This window comes from Onychostruthus taczanowskii, unplaced genomic scaffold (genome assembly GCF_017590055.1).
Source record: "Onychostruthus taczanowskii isolate IOZ18803 unplaced genomic scaffold, ASM1759005v1 scaffold1, whole genome shotgun sequence".
Taxonomy (NCBI): Eukaryota; Metazoa; Chordata; class Aves; order Passeriformes; family Passeridae; genus Onychostruthus; species Onychostruthus taczanowskii.
The window spans coordinates 12663899-12686334 of record NW_024496525.1 but is presented as its reverse complement, the minus strand read 5'-3'; the positions used below and the strand labels follow the sequence as shown (position 1 = coordinate 12686334).

General features: G+C 34.5%; 1 protein-coding gene across 3 annotated transcripts in view; it reads left to right on the top strand.

The window, feature by feature from the left end:
* NOVA1 (NOVA alternative splicing regulator 1) overlaps positions 1-22436 on the top strand; it is a 143443-nt gene that overhangs the window by 5456 nt on the left and 115551 nt on the right. Inside the window, exon 2 of one of the 3 annotated variants that reach the window (XM_041403186.1) lies at positions 4294-4370. The exons of the other annotated variants lie outside the window; for them this stretch is intronic. The gene's annotated coding sequence lies outside the window, so the exon portion shown is untranslated. The remainder of the gene's footprint in view (positions 1-4293; positions 4371-22436) is intronic. 3 annotated transcript variants of the gene reach the window in all.

Sequence of the window (22436 nt, the reverse complement as noted above, 5' to 3'; positions counted from 1 at the left end):
AGCACGGGACTCAAAGCCACTCAGGCCATGTATATTTCTCCCTTGTGAACGCTGCCGTACACTCTCTTGTTTCTTTCTCGTGCACAGACTCTCTCCCTCTCCCTCCCTCTCTGCGTTCCCGCCCCGGTCTCTCACAAATGCACACACATGCACAAAATTATGTTACATCACATCATGTTGTTTATCTTGCAACAGGATCTTGCCTGATCTGAACTTGGTGCTTGAGTAAATTTGAACTTGGTCAGTGTTTTTCAGTTTATTGGAATATGATGTCGTAGGTGTACTTAAATTAGATCACATCAAGAGCAGAGATTAATAAAAGCATAATTAAATGGGGGATAAGGTTTTACTGGTTTTAGCAACATATTAGATGTGTTGTTCTTATAGCAGATTTCTAGTCAGTAATTATATCAATCTTTGGACACTATAAAAGGTGGGAGTTTGCTCTCCCATCTCATGCAGACAGTGCATGAGGTATTGTGTGGCTGTTTTGTGCTTTTACCAAGGGAATTCTGTTTTTAGATGTTTTCTGTTTAAATATCAGATTTCTTTGAATCGTTCATGTGTTATGTGATATAGTCTAGCTAATCTTTGTCAGTGCCCTTCTGAAAACAGTTATTCTGACTCTTAAAGACCGTTCAAAAACATTGGATGTATAAGTAACACTTAAAGTTACAGGAATTTATAATTAATAATCTTGTAGCATCATTACTCCTATAAATTGCGAGGAAAGAGAAAGGTGTAATATATCAAGCTTGGCTCTCCATTTTTATTTCCTTCATAGAAATAGAGTTTATCATGTTAATTTGCAACTCTTAAAAATAACAAAATCTAGTAAGGAGAGAAACGTTTTAAATCAACACTTGAAATAATGTTGAAGTGAAATACTGCTTTTTCAGCTATGGAAAATAGTAGTGGAGTTGGAAGCAAGAATGGATTTAGTTACTAGCTGTCTGTTCTGCTGATTCCTTGAAGGGCTTTGTCAAACATCAATAAATACATTTCATTTTTTTCTTGATCCTACTTTTTTTCTGGAAGTGTTGACATTAGCTAATTAGATATAACATACATAAGTGTATGTCTAAGATTTTTAGATTCTGGTGTAAACACTTAGATGAGTAACTTCAGGGATAACAGGACTGAGGAAATTACTAAATAGCGGGTAGAGATATCAGAGGTGGAATCTCGAGCTGTATAGATTTTTAAAGTAATCACTGATCTTTGTACTAGTTTTTTTTTAAAAAAAAGAGACCAACCACCAAAAAATCCCAAGTGTTAATTGCCAGCTGTTCAGAGAGATAATTCTCAGTTGGACAGTTGTCTGTTGCCTGGTTACTGAAACAGAATAAAAAAAAGTTAGCTTGTTAGCCAGCAGGTCTGTAGTATTTTGCATTTAAAAGGAAGCTGAAACCGACTATGTAACTTAGTAGGATCTTGAGATTGTTACATATCTAACTTGGCCTGTGTACCATCACTTAGCAGATTCTAATTTGGTAGGCTTAGAGAAATTTTGAGAAGTTAAAAGTAAAAATTTGGCACATTTTTTTTTCTACCTGTAGGGACTTATTTATGTTAATGAGTAAATCAACTTTGACGTAGTAAATGGCTTTGGTTTGCAAGAAAGTGCTGGGTCTTTGTCTTGTATAGAAAGGTTTATAAGAACTTCTGACAGATTTGGAATGGTTAGTCTAACATGAATAAATGACACAGGCTAACAACTAACTTTGTTGTCAAAATAAAGAATAGATTGAGGACAGCTGTTATGACAGGGAAATGCTGTATTTTAACTTTTCAACGTTTTCATTGTGTTGGTTTTACCTAGGGTTCAATATAATTGCAAACTGAAGTATTTTCAGTAGGTTAGAAAGCTTATGTGGATGAAGATGCTTCTAGTAACAGCATTGTTTTTTGATAAAGTTAGGATTTGTGTAAAGCAATTATTCATTAAAAAAAATGAACAAGACTTAAGTTTTCCTCTTCTATGAAGTTTAAAACTCCCATACATAAATTTAATAGTTTTCTGGTAGATTCAGGTTTTAATGGATTCTTGATAGAGAATCTTGTTAGAGATGATATTTAAAAAACATAAACAGGGAATGTCTGAACCTCTTGTTTTCCTCTTCTCCCTTGTGCAGTAAACAAAACACGTGCTTGCTTTTCTTAATGGATGCAACCTGTAACAAGCAATGTCTTTTTCAAATACTCTTTGATCTTGTTTGTTCTTTAGTTAATTTCATTAGCTTAGATATTGTCCTCAGTAGTTGACTAGAGAATTTATTTTCTCAGTGATCAGTAGCTTTTTGGCCAGGGAAGAAAACCTTGGATTTAGTGAATTTGTCAGACTGGCCTCCAGAAATGGAGCATAGAGTGTTGGGGAAGAGGGCTTGCACCTTGTTGCTATCACATTTCTGTCTTTGGACACAGCTCTCATATAAAGTTAAGCAACAACTGTAAAGATTTGGCTGGCAAATAGCGTTGTTGCATCTTGCAGCAGTGCAGTCAGCTTTCCAGTCCCCCTCTGAATTTATTTTTTTCTTAGCATTTATCAGTGGGCCAGTGGGAATTAATGACTTGGTGAGGAATATCGTAGTTGCCAGTTGCCCAGTGCTGGAATGCTGCAGGTAATTGGGCTGGACTGGTGAGAGCCGTGGCCGTGTGCTTCTCACGTTGCACTGCAGCTGCTGTTGATCTTAATTAATCTGACCCTCAGAGGCTGCAGTGTCATGGTACAAAACGCAGTGCACATTAGAAATTGGGAGGCTGCTTTTCTGACTCTTATTGATGGCCATTTTTCTAGGTAGGCCTTTTGGTTTTTCTAATTGCATTTGTGTGACACTAGCATAAAATTCTTAACGTACTTCAATCTAAAACTGTAATATATTTTTCCTGTTTATCAGATCTATCTGTTGAGTAATGAAGCTGATGCACGTGTTTTTGAAATGTCATGGTTATAATGGATTTAGCAAAAATATTTCTGCTTATTCTGACAGCAACTATTGTCTGTAAATGAAAAGAGGTATACTGTGTCTGGTATGAATTTCTGGTGTAGTATGCTATGTTCTGCAGTGGGAATGCTTAGTGCTTGTTTTATTTAGCCCAGTCTTGTGGTTAAGGACTTCTAGTAGCATGGAAACATGGAGAGTTGGAATTTGGTGTTGGCAAATGGAATCAATTAGCGTGCTGTGCATGTGCAAGGTTTTTAATTTATTGTTGATTGTTGATGATATGACTGTCTTCATTCTGACTGCATGACATAGATTTAGGAAAATAGGAGGTCCCTTACAATTCACCCAATTCAGGGTCCTTTTCCTTCCCTCAGAGGAAATATCAAACTATACTATAACCTAGGGATCTCGTAAGTGTTCCAGTACAGATTTGTGTAACCCTATTCCATCCCATTTTTGTTTTGATTTTGGGGTTTCTCTGTCCCTTCTTGTGATTATTGGTGGCATTATAAAGATAACTACATTGCTTGTATTTTGATTAAAAATAGAGAGAGGATTGTTAAAATACTCTGCTTTAAATTTGTATTTGATAAAAACAATTAAATATTTTAATTCATAAAAATCACAAGATCTGAATTCCTGTCCACATATGAACTCGCTTTCACTTTTACGTATTGATAATTATGGTTGAATCTTACTGGAGTTTACTTAATATTAGGTGTGCTGCTTTTGATAATAGCCAAGCATTGCAATTCCTTTGCAAGAACTTAACTGATCTGATGGAAGTGTCAGTTTAAGGCAGTCTTGGGAGATACATCTATGGAAATCGGCTTCCAACTGTGCAATGCTAGCATGCTTTTGTTGCCTTTGAGTATGGATTTATCACTCTTTGCTTGAGCTAGTTATTGTTCTTCTTGACTCCTGAATTGCAGTAAATTTGTGTAAGGTTAAAGTGTTCTGCACAATTGATGGACAAAATGAATTCTCCTTTGTGAAAGGTTGGAGAGCCTTTCTTTTAGGTTGATGAGCATGAACCTAGGTTGATGTAGGTGATGTGAGTAACTAGCTATGTGACCAGATAGCTCTTGCAAGAGCAGTGTGTTAGGGACCAGGTTTAAAGTTAAACATTGGTGGTATGATTGACCTGGAGTCAGATCCCTTGTAAGTGAGAGATACTATTGTCAACTTATGTATATGAAAGTGTAACATTATGTAACATTAGCATTTGTTGGATATAAACAAGTATGTATCTTGGACAAAATTTCATATTTACCTGGTCTTATAGGTTTTGATTTTGAAAAGACTAAACATCTGTTTTTCATCGTTGATCTCTCACTGCATCCTGCAGGGCCTGTCATCTCAGCATTGACAGGATCAGATGAAAAATACAATCGATGTGTTGACATTTTTTTGAGAATCACTCAGGTAAGATTACTTGTTATACAGAACTACAGTGAAATTCATGGCTGCTGCTAATGTTTCACCAGTTGGAGCCTTTGCATTCTCAATCATTAATTAAATTAGATACTGAGGTTCTCTGCATGTTCCCTTGTTTCTATTTTAAAAGCACTTTTTGTGCCTTGCTCAGTGCCATTTAACTCTCTTGTAATTTCCCACGTAAAGAGCTTCACACATTTGTACTATTTTCCCCCACCTGATAGAGTGGCACCTGTTTGCTTGAATCAAGAACCATAGTGCACACCTCCAAAGTTCTTGGAAGATTTGTATGTATTTTTTTTTCATTCTCAAGTAGTGACTTTAGTTCTATTTAGATTCTTTGTTGGCAATATGGAGAAAAAAATTCTCTGTAGAGAACCAGATAATCAGGCGCAGCAGCAATTTATCATCTTCCCAGTGTGTTCTAAATTCTGGCTTTCAAATTGCACATGAAAAATTACAAATATTTAGCTGAATATACAATGGTGGAGTTGTTATTTTTATAACATGAGTTGTTGGAAATATTTATATTAGGTCATGCACTGGAAAAGTAGGAAATGGCATGTGTCCATTCAGTTGGCTTTGTTGAGCATCCAGTGTACTTACAAAATTAAAACTATTATCAGAGTGTATTCCAAAAGAGTTGGGCTATGAAATGTCATGGCTGTGAGGGAAGGGGGAGGAAGGACCAGTTGGGCCATATGCCTGTGTTGGAGCTTGATCTGACAGTGATTTAGGTTTTGTCCCCATCTGTAATCTCGTGTTAGGGAATGCCAGAGTGCAGGTAGGGTAGTCTATAGTACAAGTAGAAGGAGCAGCAGCAATTCAGGTGCTGCCATGGATACTGTTTTGGCAGCAGTATTGAGCTGGAGTTATAGAATATTTGTTTTATTGTAATCTGGCAGTCTACCAACAATTTTACTGGGGAACTACACCAATTAAAAAAAAAAAAAAAAAAAAGGGAAATAGGTGGCTTTTTAGTGGAGTTATGACCTGGATTTGAAGAAAACTTCTGTGGAACAAGAGGGGGTCTTCCAGCATTCTGTCTGTGCTGATTTTTCATAGGTCTGCAATGAAATGCTGCTACTGGATGCCTTAAAGCTTTATAAAAATGATTTGTTGCAAGTGTTAGATGTAGAACATATATGGGGTTTGTTTTCTGCCTTGCATGCGTGTGCACACTTCATTCTTTGTACGTCTTCTACTTAACGTTATTAGGTGAACACTTGGCGACTCTGTCAATCTAAAGTAAAATTTGTATTTCCCAGGAATTCCTTATACATATGTGATTTCCTACTTCTGATTCTTTTACTGTGCACGGCAGTACACTGAAGTCTGCCACTTTTTTGTTGAGATTGGTCTTCGTCAAATAACATAATTTTCAGCATAGGAAAATACTCAAAGAAAAAAGGAACAGGAGGTGTTAACTTTATAAAGATTCCTTTTAGGGATATATGTTTTTGTGTTGTTTTTTTTTTTTAATGTTGGTGATGCCAAGTGCTCATCTAGTATTTGCACTACTTTTAACAATAATAAAACACATACTTTATAATTTTATAAGATTTGTAAATTCTGTATGGATACATCTATGACTAGCTGTTCTAGTAAGTGCCAACATGATATATTGTGAATTAATTATTAATGAATAATTTTTTTATTTTTGATTTTTTTAATTTATTCATTCATAGCTAGAAAGATGGTTCTTTCCCTGAATAGCTAGGTTTCAGAAGGAAAAAATGATTCTTCTGATTTTAAATCAGAGTGTTAAAAATATTGGAGTGTATGTAGAAATAGGTGTAATTGCTAGTCTCAGAACTTCAGTCTTGTGTGCACTTGATGGTGGAAAATCAATTAAATGGGCAGCCGTATTTGTCCTGTTGGGTTTCCTGTACCTTTGGAAAACAAACCCTGTTCAGTTTATGCAAATGTTTTATACCCTCTAGTCTAGGATACATACAATGGATAGTGGTAACAAGGTTGGTGCTTGAATTAAGTAAGACATTTATAACTAGTTTATTTTTATTCCAATTTTTTTAATGGTGCTTTGTTGATTAGTAACAACAAGATTCTATTGTTTCTGCATTATCTTTTCTAATGGCTCTTTTGTCTGATAGTAATTACTAGTTGAAAGAATGTCAGTTGTGATGTTCAGAAGTAGTTCAGTTCTGTCCTTCACATTTTATTAGCTTAGCACTTTCTGAAATCTTTAGTGCAGACGTAAGGACACAAAATCTGGTCATCCATAATTGCAAAATAAGTACCTTGGTATTTCCCTTTTCCAACACACATGAATATGGTCAGAATGAGGAAAAAAAAGCTTCTCTTTATTTATTCACTTGGCCTATTTTTCAATGGAATCATATTGTGTATAAAGGACTATCATGCTTTCCATGTTGACTAGTCCAGGAACATGTGAAGTTTCATCTCGTGCAAAATTATTTGTTTTCTTTTGTAAAGAAATCTCTGCTTGTAAAGCTTGACGATGTTGCATTTGCTGTCTGAAGATTTCTGTTGTTTATTAGTAAGAATTTTGCTTTTGACTAGGTTGGCTAGTTCTGGTTTGAGTGCCTTGTTTCTCCCAGTACAAAATTTCGGAAGTGATTACAAAAATTTGCTAAGACCTGCAATATTGCACCTGCAGTAAGAATTGATTAACTTTTCCTTAAAATATGCATATAGTTATATGGGCTCCTAAGATAACCCAAGGACTTCTTTTTTCCTGTGAAGTATTGAAGCATAGGAGTTCAGAGTGGGTGGTCTTAATGCTCTTGGTACTTATAAGCATGCATTTTAGTTTGGATGGGGTTTCCCTGTTAAGGATCCTAAGAAAGTATACCGGATTTTTGGTGTAAATTAGTGTTTATTTGTAGGACTGGTTTTGTGTTACAAGGTTTTCATATTTCAGGCTATGGTTACTTGGGAGGTGCAGATAAGCTGATGATGGCCATCTGATATTCAAGTCAAGTGTGCTTAAAAGTACAAGTATTTCAGGAACTATATAAAATTTTGTATTTTTAGGATGACCTACTTCAGTAGGTCTAGAAAGAGGTGTGATGTTGCAATGCTGATTTAGAGGAAATAGTGCTATTAGTAATTATATGCTGATGTGATGCAGTTTTTTGGCAAACCAAGGTATACTTTGGAGTGTTTGATTCCAGTTTGAAAAGAAACAAGTGTATCTAGATATTCTGGAATTCTCATAGGTAAGTCTCTGTGTAGTGGGAAATACCAGTATACCTCAGAAAATTTGAGAAGATTTTATCACTCCATATTGAATAAATTCTAAAGTGTCACTCTGCTTTAAGAAGATTTTCTTGTCTTAATCACTTTAGAGCACCGTAGTTTTCACATAGCATTTTCACATGCTGGATTCTAAGGGGGTTATAATTTCCCCCATTTCTTTCTCCTTTGCTCAAAGGCAAAATGATTTCACATTGGATTCCTGTATAGATGTTTCTCTGAGTTATAAATATAGAAAGTTAGAAAAGTTAGAAATTGACCTGTGTTGACTGCTTCAAAATATGGGACATCCCCAATATTTTCCCTCTTCCAATGGGGAAATTGAGGAATCTTGCTGGATGGGCCATGCTAGAGTGCTGAAGATAGTTAAAAATACATATTTAATCTAGAAAATACTGCGTGTATGCTGCTTATTTGGGGAAGTCAATGATTGGCTGAATAAGTATTTAATTTCAATTTTTAGTCTTTGAGTTATTTTTAGAGCTCCAAGTTTTCCTACTACAAATCTTTTGAATTTTGAATCTCGGTAGTAGTTCAGCACATTTAAGTGCTGAAAAATGGGTAGTTTATTTCATAAGCATTTTAACATGAATATTTTTTTACTGCTGCTTTTATACTTGCTCTTCAGAATAGGAATCATGCCATTGAAACCATCACTGATGAATTCAGAGTAGTAAAAGTTCCAGTTTTTAGGTAGAGTGAAGATGTTTGGATGCAATCAAAACCTGATGAATTGTTTCCATTCTTTGTTTTGCTTGAGGTCAAATATTCCCCTAGAGGTGAGCATTTCTCCAGTCCTCCTGGTGCAGTTCTTCCATTTTCCCACTGCTGAAATTCTAGTAGTTTAAGCAAAAAGAAATAAAAATTCTTTTTTGTCTCTGAAGCATGAGGACTGAAAATTATAATTTCTTTCCTATTTTCCACTGCCTCCCACAAGTGTAAGTGGAGACACTTGTACAAAGGCAGTAATAATACCAGCAGTTTCTGTATACAAACAATAAATTCAGGTAAGTATTGAATTTTTGCAAGGTGGAATACACCTCCAGTCTTCATAGTCCTGAACTAGTGTGTTTAAACATAGGGGTAGATTATTAGTAGTGAATTTAAAATATATATATTTGTATGTGATTCTACTTTAGGTCTTTTGGTAAAAGGCTTGTGTCTTTTGTTTTCTAGCAGAAGGTTGTTTTGTTTTGGCTTTTTTGTGGATTTTTTTCCCCTTTGTTGCTCATTTATGGTTGTTAAGATTTACTGCTGCCTTTTGCCCTGAGAAGAGTTGCGTTCTCACCATTTTCTAGGCTGGCAAACAATTGTAATTGAAGTTTTCTCAGCTGGCTAGAGGTGTTTGAATCTGTATTTGGAGATGTCTTCCTTCCTACATTCAATTCTATTATAGTCAGTAAAATTATGGACAAAGAAATAATGCATGTGTTTTGGTAATGTAGGATAATGTAGGGTGCCTTTTCACTTATAAATAGATATTCAGATATTTATCAAAAATAGGTATATTATGAAGATTACCAGCATGAACTTGCCAAATAGACATATTTTCCCCCTTTGGGGTAAGAGTTTTGCAGTATTTTCTTCTAGTTCATGATCCCTTTGCAAGGAAAGCTATACTGCTTTAAAACTTCCTTTTAAATTTTAGTGCAAGTATGTTTTTACTAATGCCAAAAGCAGAGCCAGTGATAAAAACTTAGTGTATATAATAAATAATTTTTTGGAATTGTTTTGTTCTTTGCTTAAAAATGGCCTGGTTTTCTGATATTTATGTTTAGAGTGGCTCTTTAATCTATTTGTAAATCGGTTCAGTAATTCCATATAGGAAAATACTGTCTTTATGGTAATGTATGCCAGTCTTGCTAAAAGATCAATTTTAAAAGTAGTGCTAGATCTTATCCAGATTCAGTTACAAATCCTCTTCAAACTGAACATTTTCTAAAGTCTGCAACATCCTTCCATTTGTAAATAATTGCTCTTGCTACAACTACTAATTTTTGTCTTTTATTTTGATGTACTTGATTGATTTTAGCTTTGAAAGGTATAAATCAAATTTTATGAAGTATGGAACTGACTGAATTATCAAGAATATCTAAACAATTAGCGGGAAGGATTCTGTAAAGTTGTAATATGAAATGCTAAAGGCACAGGAAAGCTTTCTAAAAATAAACTCTAAGGATATATTTGCATTTTGGCTTAAAAATAGTAATCATGAAGACAAATTGCCCTATTTTTGGTTATTGTTACATAAAGTGTTTGGCTCATCTTTTAGAAGGATTAGTTGGACTTTTTATTGGGGAAGACTTGAATTATGTATGGAAGAAATCAATTCTATTCGCCTTCCAATTTTTCATTAAGAAAATTTAAATGCTTAAGGTTTTCCCATATTCTGGGTAGTACAGTGGTTTACACAAGTCTTTATTATTTTAATAATATTGCCCATATTTGTTTATTGAAAGTAGAAACCTAAAATATGTTGTGATGTTCAGATTCTAATGCCATTCAAATTATTTCAGAAAAAAATTAGAAATCATTTTTGCATGTGTTAAAATTTGAGCTTCATAGAAACCTTTTGTAAAGGTAATTGCAGGTTCAAGGACTTTATGCTCTTTTCAAACTGGAAAAAAGTGGGGAGGCACGTTTAATTAAATTCTTGTATGTGTAATTACTCTCATGTTTGTGATGTAATCTCTGTTTTTTAGACTAAGACAGTATGCTCAAAGGTACCCTGATATTATTTGCTTTCTGTTGAAATTATCAAATACACTACCTACAGTTAGTGAGAACTAAGGGAGACAGTGGAAAATGCATTTGATGACTTTACTCTTGGACAAGAAACAAAAGTATTTGGAATGGCTGCTACATAGTTATTTGTCTATTAAGGTGCTAGCTGTTAGCACATTTTGATTTTTATTGTCTAAAAATACATGGTCCTGTTTGAGTTGGAAAAGGAGAGATTAAGATTATATAATGTTTCATGGCAATTACGTGTGAGCTCTTTGCTTATTTGCACAAAGAAACATTTGAAAAAAAAATCTCTCTGAACAGCTGAAGTGACATGAAGCACCAGCTGGGGAATCTAAAATCAAATATTTTAGGGCATGATTTGTACTAAACTGCAATTAGAATGTATGATTCTGCACTAGCAATTGTTCTGAGTGAGGTCAAATTGCACATGAAGGAACACAAGTGATGTCTGTCTTGACTGCAACTGATGTCTGTACACGTGCTATTTCACAGTATTTTTTATTCACATGCAAAACTGGGAGAATGACTAACTTGATTGTTTTGTTTGTTTATTGTCAGTTAAGACTTAGTGTGTCAATAGGTGAATTAAAGAGTTGAAAGGAAGAAAAAATTGAAAATACCCTTTTAGATAAACATGTTCTTAAAAATTTAATTTTTCACCCAAATATTTCAATAATAAGGAAAGTTAAGAGCAATTCTGAAACATCTGAGACTTGTTCCAATGTATTTTTTTCTCTTTTAATTTTTTTTTAACTTGTGCATGTTAAAATTGCAATATTGACCTACTGGTATCATAAAAAGATAGCATTTTCTGTTTTCAGAAAAAAAACCCTGCATTTTGGCACATTGTTTAAAAACTAGAACAGCTCTGCATATGAAAACACAAACTGTGATAATTAGATAGCATGCCATATGTGGTAGTTTAAGTTGGCATATATCTCAAATGGCATGCTTAATGTACTGTATTACTGGAATTAGTAATTTTACAGCTGAGAGCTGTTAATTCTGTTATGCTCATTCCCTCTGATGAACCTGTAGGTAGTGATAGCAGACATTTTTCTTTGCAAAAGCCTGTTTCTGATAAATTAAAAGTTATAAGCTGCTGTATTTTTAATGGAATCTTGGTCTAGTGTATGTTTCTCATAATATTTTAGGTGTTTCTAACTAATTCAGAATTCTGAGATTTTCTTAAAATAAAGATGCAGTTGATATGGACGGATGGCCACATTTTTGCTTGTGAAATATATGTAGTTAGGAAAGAAGGAAGGTCTGTTTTTCCATATAGCTTTTTTTTTCTCTCCGTTTAGAACTTCCCCCAGTTTTTGTTGGGGTAAAAAATATTGTTAACCCTAAGTGCTTGAGAATTATTAACGGTGGTTAAAATCCACATACCTGTGTATTCCACAGTGTAGCTGAATAGAACTCACTGGTTATGAAAAGTCAAGGGAGGAAAGTGACATTTTTGAGTACAACTGGGTATGCCCATTTTCTTTTTCGTAGCAGCTTGTGTGGTGCCAGGTTTTAGAGTTGTGACCAGAAAGTATTGACAATACACTCATGTTTTAGCTCTTGCTGAGCAGTGTTTGCACAGTGCATGCTGTTTGTGTCTCTGCCCACCTCCCCAGTGAGAAGACTGGGTGTGCTAAAAGAAGTTGCCAGGTGGATAAACTGAGCTGTCTCAAGCTACTGCATGCCATATAAGGTCCTCACAAAAGAAGAGAAAATGAACTGGAGTGTTCAGCTGGCATTTTGTTCAGAGTAGCTGGGAAATGCTCTGCCTAGGGACACCGGTGATTGCCTGTGCATCACCTGTTTGACTCATAGAATCATAAAGGTTGAAAAACACTTAAATCCATCACTGTTGTCCCACTAGCAGCACCACCATATTCATCATCAAGCCATATCGTAAAGTGCCATATCCACATTTTTTTAACATTTTGAGGGAGGGTGACTCCACCACTCCTCTGGGCAGTCTGTTCCAATACTTTACACCCTTTGTGTGAAGAATTTTTTCCCAGTGTTTAATCTAAACCTCCCTGAGTGCAGCTTGAGGACATTTCCTCTTATCCTGTCACTAGATGCCTGGGAGAAGAGGCCAATTCCCACCTGGCTATAACCTGCTGTCAGGCAGTTGTACCCCTGAGCTGCTTCTTCTCCAGGCTAAACAGCCACAGCTCCCTCAGCTGTTCTTCATAAGACTTTGCTCCAGACCCTGCACCAGTTCTGTTGCCCTCCTCTGGACACATTCCAGACACTCAGTGCCTTTTGTGTAGTGAAGGGCCCAAAACTGAACACAGGATTTGAGATACAGCCTCACCAAGTGCTGAGTACGGGGAAATGATCACTTCCCTGGTCCTGCTGTTGCAAGCCAGGATGTCATTGGTCTTCTTGGTCACCTGGGTGCACACAGGCTCATTGCAACCCCTCAGCAACCCCAAGTCCTTTTCTGCCTTTTTTGTGGGCTTTTCATTTTCTTCCTCTTTTCATTTACTTTCTATAATATTTTTATTTTGACCCATGATTTCTCCTGGTTTGCTCTTAGTATTTTCTTCCCCCATTCTGCTGGGTGAGCAGCATTGTGGATTTATCTGCTAGACAGGATAAAGCCCACCACAAGGATTATTAATCTTTTTCTGTAGTGCAAATATTTTGCCTTTCTAAAAATGTAAAGGAGGATGAGAGACGCACCCACAACCTCACTCAATTTTGTCTTTATGCACTGGCAAACATTACTAGGGGTTGCAAAATTTAATTCAGTTTTCTACTTTTGGTACTGATTGGGCCCTCATGTGTTTTCGCCTACAGACATTGTTGGTGTGGTTCTAGGCTGAGTATACAAAAGGAGCATAATATTGAAAGCAACAGTGAGAGATCTTTTGGGAAGGAAAGTCAGGTGAAACATTAGAAAAAATTTGTGGAATGGACTTCATGGTTTAGGGAGTCCATTTCTCTGTTGTCCTTCCAGACAAATCCATAAAATCTCATAATCATTAATTACCTTTTTAATACCTTCCACCTGCCCCAAAACTGAGGTGATGCTGCCAGTTCCAAGCTCCTCCACAAGAGAAACACGGTGGAAAAGGTCTGAAACCTCTTTATTCACTGATGAAGAGATGTCCTAAATAAAAAAGGATAAGGGTGACAAAGGAAACTGTGCCCTATAAGCTAGTGCCTGTCTGTGTGAGACTATTCAAACAAGTTAGTGGGAAGGTGGACTTTGATAGCAAAGCAAAGGAGACATTTCTTTTTCCTTCATAAGAAAATGAAATTTAGTTAATGATAAGAATTGCTATCCTTTTTGACAGAACTATTAACAGAACATGATACTCTGCAGTCATACTTTTGGGTCATTAAGTCCAATTCCAGTTTATTGCAGGTAGCTATCATTCATAACTCTACTCTATGAAAGACCTTTTAAAGACAGATAGGAGCTTCAAAAATTGCAGAGCTTCGTTAGCACTGGGATTTGCTGCTCACTCAGCCTTTTTTTCATTAAATGCATGGTTCCTTTCACAAAAAAAAATCATATGAAGGTAACTTTTTAGCTTTGAGAAGTTCTGATTTAAAAGTCAAGTGACTCTGAGTGGGGTGTCACATGAATATCTGATCAAGTTCATAAATTAGTAATGTGTGAGTTGAACATCAGTTTGATTGGTAATGAAAACTGTGTTGAAATTAAGCATGGCATTCTAGACTGTTCACCATTACCTTTAAACCAACCATACTTTCTACTGATTTGTGTGATATTGTGGATTCATGTTCTGTATGCTCCTCAGCCATTTTAAAGCTGGTTTCCCTTATGTGTTTCAATTTGTGGTTTTCTAATTTTAATAAATATTTGTCTATGGAAAAGGTGATCGATTGTCTCCACCACCCCCCTAACCCCCAGCCTAAACTGGAACAGTGAAACTTAAACTCAAGTAGTTGAAGGTCTTCAGATGTTCAAATTCCTGTTAACCTCTATGGTAGGTGAAAAGGCTGTGGAAATGTGTTTTTAATCATGTAATTAAATGCTACCAGAGTTGCGTATGAACAGATCACTGAGGAGAGGACTGTTTACTGGACCACATGTTTAAGTGTTTTGCCTCCTCAGATCTTTTACTGTCATGACTATAGCTAATTTATGGGCTCTGGGGGATTGCTGCTACTGTTGCCACTGCCTTGGCGACATAAGAGTGTGAGGGGAGATGGGTTTTGATTTGTTGCAGTGCCTTTGCCAAGGCAGGCAAGAAATCAAAGCAATAGTTTTTTAACTCTTAAAAATTTGGTCCCATTTGATAATACTTTCATGGGATGAAATAGCTCTTTCTCTAGCTCAGTCTCAGCAAGTTCTGAAATAAAGCTTTTAGCAGTATTCATAGTAATCATTATTAAAAAGGGATAGAACTTTTTATTTTGGATGGGCATTGCGTGCCTGTGCAAGTGTAAAAATTAGGTCATTTGAGAGATACATGTGCCCATGTGTATGCAGCGTGATGTTATGTTAGATACCGCTTACCTTTCTGTTTTTGAGTTCTGGTATGACTTACTTGTCCTTTTCATATCTTTGGTTTTTCTTTCTTGTTCACAGTGGTTGTATTTTTGGTTCACTCTGAAATGCACAAAATTTGCCTGAATTATGATGGTTTCTAGAAAAGGGACAAGAAAATGGAACTGCAAAGAGAAAACACTTTGAAATAGTTCATTCAAGCAATGCTCAGCTGTTTGAACTCTAAGCTCCTTGGCTTAAAATTTGTGAAAAGCTATCAACTTCTAAATTGGAGCCTCAGGAAATCAACTTCAGGATATTTTTTGAGAGGACAAATGGAGTGTAGGGAGGTTTCTGATTGCTCTAGACCTGTGATGACTATTTCTTCATTAAAGCTGAGGATCAGGGAAAGATTTAGCTTTCTGACTGGCTTAATATTTTGTATATAAGAACTATTTAACTTTTCTAAATAAAAGACATTTTTGTTCTAAAGTAGCTTTTGTTAACAGTACTTTTTTGTAGATGTCAGTAATTTTGTTTTCTTAAACTTTTATTTGATCAACTTAAACTTTAAGTGACTATAGCTGAACTTCATAGCTGTCTAAATTTCTGTGCATAGCTGAATAAGAGAAACAAAAGGCATATTGAAATAGAAGCAACAACCGCTGATTTGGTAGTACAGGAATTTTGTAATAAAAATTTTATTAAAATCTTTTCAGATTATGTTGCATGCACAGTTCTACTTTATTTGTAACTGAGGGATCATTAAATATAGATACTTTTGTGTATAACAGGAAGTTTGTCAGTTCTAAGTTCTTACAGATTTTTGTTGTAAGTCATGCTAATACCATTTTTACAGCTCAAAGTATTTTACAGTTTAAGGTTCCCTTACAATGTGTGCAGTGGGAGGTTGAATATATTTCAGATTTTGTGATGACAACCTGATCTCTGCCCACTTCCTGAAGACAATTATTGTGTCTTGACTTATTATGTAGGAACCCATAAGATTCCCATATTCTGTCCCAGATAGAAATACAGAACAAAAATCTGTTTTTATGCAATCTGTTTATCCCGGTCATTGTTTAGGAGGCAAAAGCAGTTTTGGAATCAACTTCATGTAGGAATGTGATATGTTTTATGTACACACCACATCTATGTTGTTATATGACATCATGTGAAAATTTATAAATATGAAATAGCATCATTATAGTGCATTTTCTAAATTAAAGTTTACAGAATGAGTTTGATAAATTTTGTTGTGAAAACTTATGTCTCAGATAGAATCAGAAGTTAGGAGATTGGTTTTGTGATTTTTTTGAACAACCTCCAAAATTAATAAAACCTTTCCAATTACTCTATGTATGTGTACCACACATGTTTTTAACAGTTATGTTAATTTTTAGTTTTTAATTACCAATCAGGTAAGTAAATACTAAAAGGGTGCAGTTGCTTTGTGACTGTCATTTAATCTTGCCTGAATTTAAAAGCTTTTTTAATGATAGTTGTGATAGATGGTACTTTAAAATATGGAGAACTAAAGCTCTTTACTCCCGTTTAAAAGAAACTATTTTTTTCATTGATGATTGATGTGGAGGAGAACTACCTTTGCATATTGTAACTATATTGTTTTTCTAGAAATCTTACTAGTTTAGCACACTGTGTTTTTTCTTTTACTTGTTTTTCTTCATCATTCAAACACCAACATTTTACCTCCTAGAATAAAGCTACTAGTCAAAGTGGAGAGCTTCGCCTCACTTGGTGGGCATCTTGTACTCTAGTTTTCTTTCTTCTGCTTGCGTGTACCTCTTCAGTGGTCTATGAATTTTATTTTTCATGCAAGTGCTGTACTGGATTGATTTCTAAAAAGTAATCTTATCTTAAATTGTGTCTTACAAGGAGCTACAGTACTTCTGGTAGTGGAGAAGTATCTCTAGTCTAAGCATCTACAGAAGTAGAAGGTTACATAAATAGAGGAAAAACTCTTGTCATTTAGGTCAGAATGTGAAGAACTTCAGTTAACTTAGGCCCTGAATATTCAAATAAGCAAGGAATTATACATTGCAAATATGTTTCTAGGGGTGTCTGTAAGGTGATACAGATAAAAAAAGAGAAGTTTGCAGATTCCGTGGAATAATTTTATTATTTTATTCTAAAATTGTGCTTTACCTTTGGTTATTACTTGCGCTGGCTCGGGAAGAAATAAAGAACAGTGGTGACTTTTTTACAGTGTACATAGGAAAATGGCCTTTGAAAAGCTAATGCAAAACTGATGTATAAAAAAAAGTATAGCAAATCTCCATGTTCTTTGTTAGTAAAAAAAAATAACTTCTGTGAAAATATGAAAGGACTTCTTACCTACTTAAAAGTGGCACTGATAGGTTATCTGCTTGTCATAAGTACTGTCTTCATATTCCTGTGATATGCTGCTAGGAGGGATGCTGCTTGATCTCAATATTGTAGTACTTGTGCTTCAGTGCCAGTACTGCATTTGGTTTATATTTGTGTTCTCTATTATTGTTTTAAAAGACAGCTTTGAGTTCAGTGGTTGAAGTTACTGTTTTCTTTCATGTGTAGATATGAACAGTTGTAAATTAAATTTGACCATCTGTCACATTCAGGGTGTTTGAAAATTTAGTAATCATTTCAAACATTACTGGTATAAATTTGATGTGACTAAGCCCCAGATTATTAGCTGTACTGTAAGGATTCTTGTATTGAAGTGCAAGAACATTTATCAATATCTACTATTTTTCTAATATTTTTTAATGTCCCATATTCTAATGTACATAACTTCATGCAAGTGTAAAGTAGAAGACTAAAGTACTGTAAAAGTTACAAAGATAAATAATGAATCATTTAAAATGGCATTTTGAATAATACTTCAAGATTATTAGGACTGACCTCTCTCTGATGTTTGGTAAGAGATTATTATTATTTTTAAGTAACTGAGACAAAGGAGAGTGGACAAACATTCCTGATAGCCATTTGTACAGCGTTCCTTTTTATGTTTATGCACTTTTTTGTTCCAAATCTCACAATACTTGCAACAATGTCTGATGAGTGTTCTAAATGAAGTAGCATCAAATTGTAAGGACTATATTGACCTAAATTAAATTAAAATTTTAAAAATTGAAATAATATGTATAAAGACAATATCTATTTTTATAGCTTTATAAAAGATGTAATCACATATGTTTATTGGCAGAGTCACATTCTCTAAACCAAAATTTTGTGTACTTAAATGAAACCCAAGGAAAGGAAGAGTTTGTTTCAGTGAAATACAAAGTGGAGAAGAAGGGTGGTCAAAGTGTAGAATAATAGTTGTCATAGTCATTTTTCTAACTTTTATATTATCCATTGAGGCTTATTGTGGTTATCATCCTTGATGAAATTAGTGGAAATAAGTGAAATGGTATCTCACTTAGAAGTTATATCCCAATAGCTAATTTCTTTGTCTGCTTTGTGATTTAACAAAGGGAGAAAATAGAAAGAAATTCCTCATATGTGTATGTATAAATTCTAAAGTACTTTGATCTATACTGTCTCCATAAGTCTTAGTAAAGAAAAAAAAAAGACTATAGGCTTTATAGCCTGTTTGGAAAGTGAGTTTGTCAAAAGTATGTTTGATAGAGTTTAATCAAATGTAATGGTTACCTTAAAAACAGTAGTTATCTTAAAAACTGATAAAATTCTTAGGTAGCTGTGATAAAACATAAGTGAAACCTGATTTTATAACGTCCAAAATAATTGCTGGTATATTTCCCCCATCCCAGGTATGTGTTGTAAAATGCAGGAAGTAGGTTGGATTTCCTTTTGGTTTGTGGTTTTTGAGTGTGGTTTTAAGTAAGTAGAGATGTGCCATTTGAAAATTTTGCATTTGGTAATTTGTTGTCATAGGTAAATAATCTGACTTATTTTCTGATATATCAAATCTTAAGTGTTTAAATCTATTTATTTTTAAAGGTGTTTTATATAAGCCATAATTCTATATAGCATATCTAGGTTGCTGTAGATGTCTGCTTTTTTTTCTGTGTGTGTTTAAGGGGATGCTTGTTGTTGTTTTTCCCTGTAAAGCATATTATTCTAGTGACACAGATTAAACCCAAACAAGTTCTAAACATTCAGATCTCATGGGTTTAGGAAATCCCAGACACTTGTAATTTTGTACTTACAAAGTAAATCTCCTGAAGAAGCTGTGAACATTTGTACAAAAAATTGAATGCAATTAAGCAGCTAATTATCAAAATCAAATTCAACCAGGTTACCTGCTGCCAAGATTCCTCACTTAAATTACTTAGGAAAAAAGCTTAAGGAACCCATTGCAGGCACATATTAATAAGCATGTTCTAGAGTACTGTAGTGTTTGTAACCTTCCGATTCTCATTATAGCTTTGTGTTAATGTAAACTCACCAGAAGTTTATTATTTCTGTTGATGATTTGAAGGTATTTATAAATTTGCCTTGGTCAAATAGCAGAAAATGTTAGGGTTGCCTTTTTTTGACAACAGTCAATTTACTTGTAGTATGGGATTAAAAATCAGATATTTTATTTAAAAAAGGCAGGAATATAGAAACTTGTCCTCCTTAGCAGGCAATTATTGCAACTTCCATTGAGTTATCATTGTGTAATATGTTTTCATATGCAGTGAGTAAATTTCAGGCACTGGGAGGCTTTCTGGGCTTCAGTCGCCATACTTTTCCTATTTGTCCCCTTTCTTCACTGTCCATTTGGTAAAACATTTCAATGTGAAGAACCATATTCCAAAGCAATCCCCATTAACATGATCATGGAAGGTCATAATGGTAGTAGTGTATGCAGTGTGATAAGCACACTGTTAGTATGTGAGCAGCTGAACACTGGAACATCTTTCTGGAATGATGGCTTTTGTAATTTCAGAATAGTATGTTTCATTCAATATGGTGCTTCCTGCATTTATTTTCAATACAAACATTTAAGTCAAGTGCATTTGGGAATCAGAAAAAGTGCAAGATAATGAGTATTCTGCATACAATTTAATGGTGGTCCAATTATGGCTGGAGATGTTTTAGATCTTCCAAAAGACAGGTGTAAAAATGAAACAAATTATTAACTGTACAAGTTCAGGTCTTCTGTTGATTAAGTAAGAAAGAAAAAGCATTTGCCTCATACATGTTTTATTCTTCTTGAATGCCAGGCTGTCAACAGTGTTTCAGATCAGTGTTACTAGCAGACTGAAAGGGAAGAATATATCATTGAGTTGTTTATGGTGTTTTTGTTTTTTTTGGTTTTTTTTTTTTTTTTTTTTTTTCCAAATCACATGAATGCAGCATATTTGTGTTTCCACACTGACCTTGATTAAATGTGGTAGAGGAGAATACTTGCTGTTACTTTTCTGTTAGTGATATCCTAAAATATATGGAGAGCTTAAAGACCAGTTTGGAATCCATAAAACATTTGGTAAATACTTTAAAATTCAATAAAATAAACAAAAAATAAATAAATATTAATAAATCCCCAAATAAATGCAAATACAAATCAAAAGAGCCCTATCCTATGTATTTCAAAATGCTTGATGTATTTTTTTCATTTTCAAGAGTAGGTCTAAACTGACCCAAATGAGATTGCATGAACTATATTATCTCTTACGTGCAGAACTTCCTTCCCTTCTGATTTAAAACACACTAATATTACTTATAAGTTCTGAATTTTTAATTTCTTTCTTCCTGAAACAGAGACAATAATTTAAAAAAATGCTTGGTTTTCATTATCAATTTTCATTACAACACAAAATGCAGTCTTTGTTCCAAGGAGAAGCAAGTTGAAGTGCAAGATACTATTCCTTTTGTTGCCAGTTCTGATTTAGGTATCTGTGTCTCAGACTAGATTCAAAAGTTAGCAATAAAAGAAACAAAGCACAGAAAATCTGTAGTGTTAATGAGGATTATTTTTAATGATGTATAATCTTGCCAACTAAAACCGTGTGTTTTCACTAAATTCTCATCTGATCCTTTATTAATTATTGTTTTCCAGAGACTTTTTCCATAAGTTGAATGGAGGTAATTTTCAGTTTTGTATTGTAGAATTTTTGTTTTATAGTAATTGTCATTTTTCAACTTGTAGTTTCTGGTAATGGAGGAATGGCAGCATTAACAGTAAAGAAAAAATGGAGAAAACTATTTATTTGTGATGCTTTTGGTAGTATTTGCTTAATGACTTGTAAGTCATTCATGATTATGCATATTTACTGAATGGGTAGAGTTACTATCTTGTTTTCTTACCATTGTGCTGTGCTACTCTTTAGTTACTCATAGTTTAAGAAAGCCTGAGCAAAATAGGATGCTGCCAATTGCTTGTGGTTTTCTTCTGATTCTCATTTTCATAGGAGGTACTCAAAAATGGAAATAAATAATTATTTCAGCATCCTGCAGCTATAAGATGTGCTGTTCCTAGGTTTTTTGAGGGGGAGGAGGAAATCATGGAAGAACTGTAGCTGAATCTTATATAAAATTTGGATATCTGGTTTGAACTTGCACAGAATTACTTCTTTCAGGATATGTGCTTTTCTTGTGTAGTTCCATATATTGTTCATTAATGGTTGACACTGTGCTTGCTTGACAGTTAAACTGCTTTTGTTTAAACCTGGGCACTTATAAATAGTGCCTGAAGTGATCTTCTGTGAAAAGTTAACCTGAACTGAATTTGTTAGCATTGTACCAGAGCATTTTCAGGCATTTAGTTTTTCAAAGTTAGTGTTCATTTCTGAATGAGGAAATTCTTCCTTGCGGCCCCTAAGGCACTGAAGTTAGTCATGTTCCCTTACCAGGGTTCTTCACAAAGTCAGATTATATTGTCTAGTTTTTCCACTCTGAAATGAGTCGTGTACAAGTTGCATTGTCTCTTGGGTTTTGGTAGCTATCACAGATGTTGAGTTACCAGGAAAAAGAATGGAAGGAGAAGATACAGCAAATGTTTAAAAACATGACCTAAGGTACCAACTCAGTAGGTACAAGAAAGTGTCAGAATAGTGTGTGGGAACACAGTACCCACGCACTATTCTGTGGTTTCTTCATGTCAATTTTTCTTTTGATTCCTGTGCTTGACTAATTTCAGTTGCTCAGATAATTCTGATTTCACTACTTTTGATTTTGAAGGCAGGTGTGGTGGGGGAGGGCTGGTGAAAAGCATACCTCTTACACTTGTACGTACAGATTTTCTAAAGAAGTATTTAAGACATACTTTAATAAAAGGAAAATACCCCATTTTTCATAGTTCTATTGGAAGTCACTGATTCACTTGCTGAAACTTGGAAGAAGTAGAAAACAAACCAGCTGAAGGCAAAGATCCAAATGCTTTGGCAAACTGAAAACTAAGTGAAGACAGTGGCACTATTATTTATAAATCATATTGAGTGTTAGGCTGTCTTAAATATAAATGAAACCCATCAATATTATTGTTAATTTTTAGTCAAATGATCAAGTGATTTGTAGAAAACTTGATGATTCTACAAATTTGGATAATAGTTGCTTGAGTTTTGTAGCTTTTTTTTTTTCACAAACCAAAGAACTCTACTAGTTCTAAATTTGAGCTTTTATTCTGATGTTTCAAATTAAATTGAAAA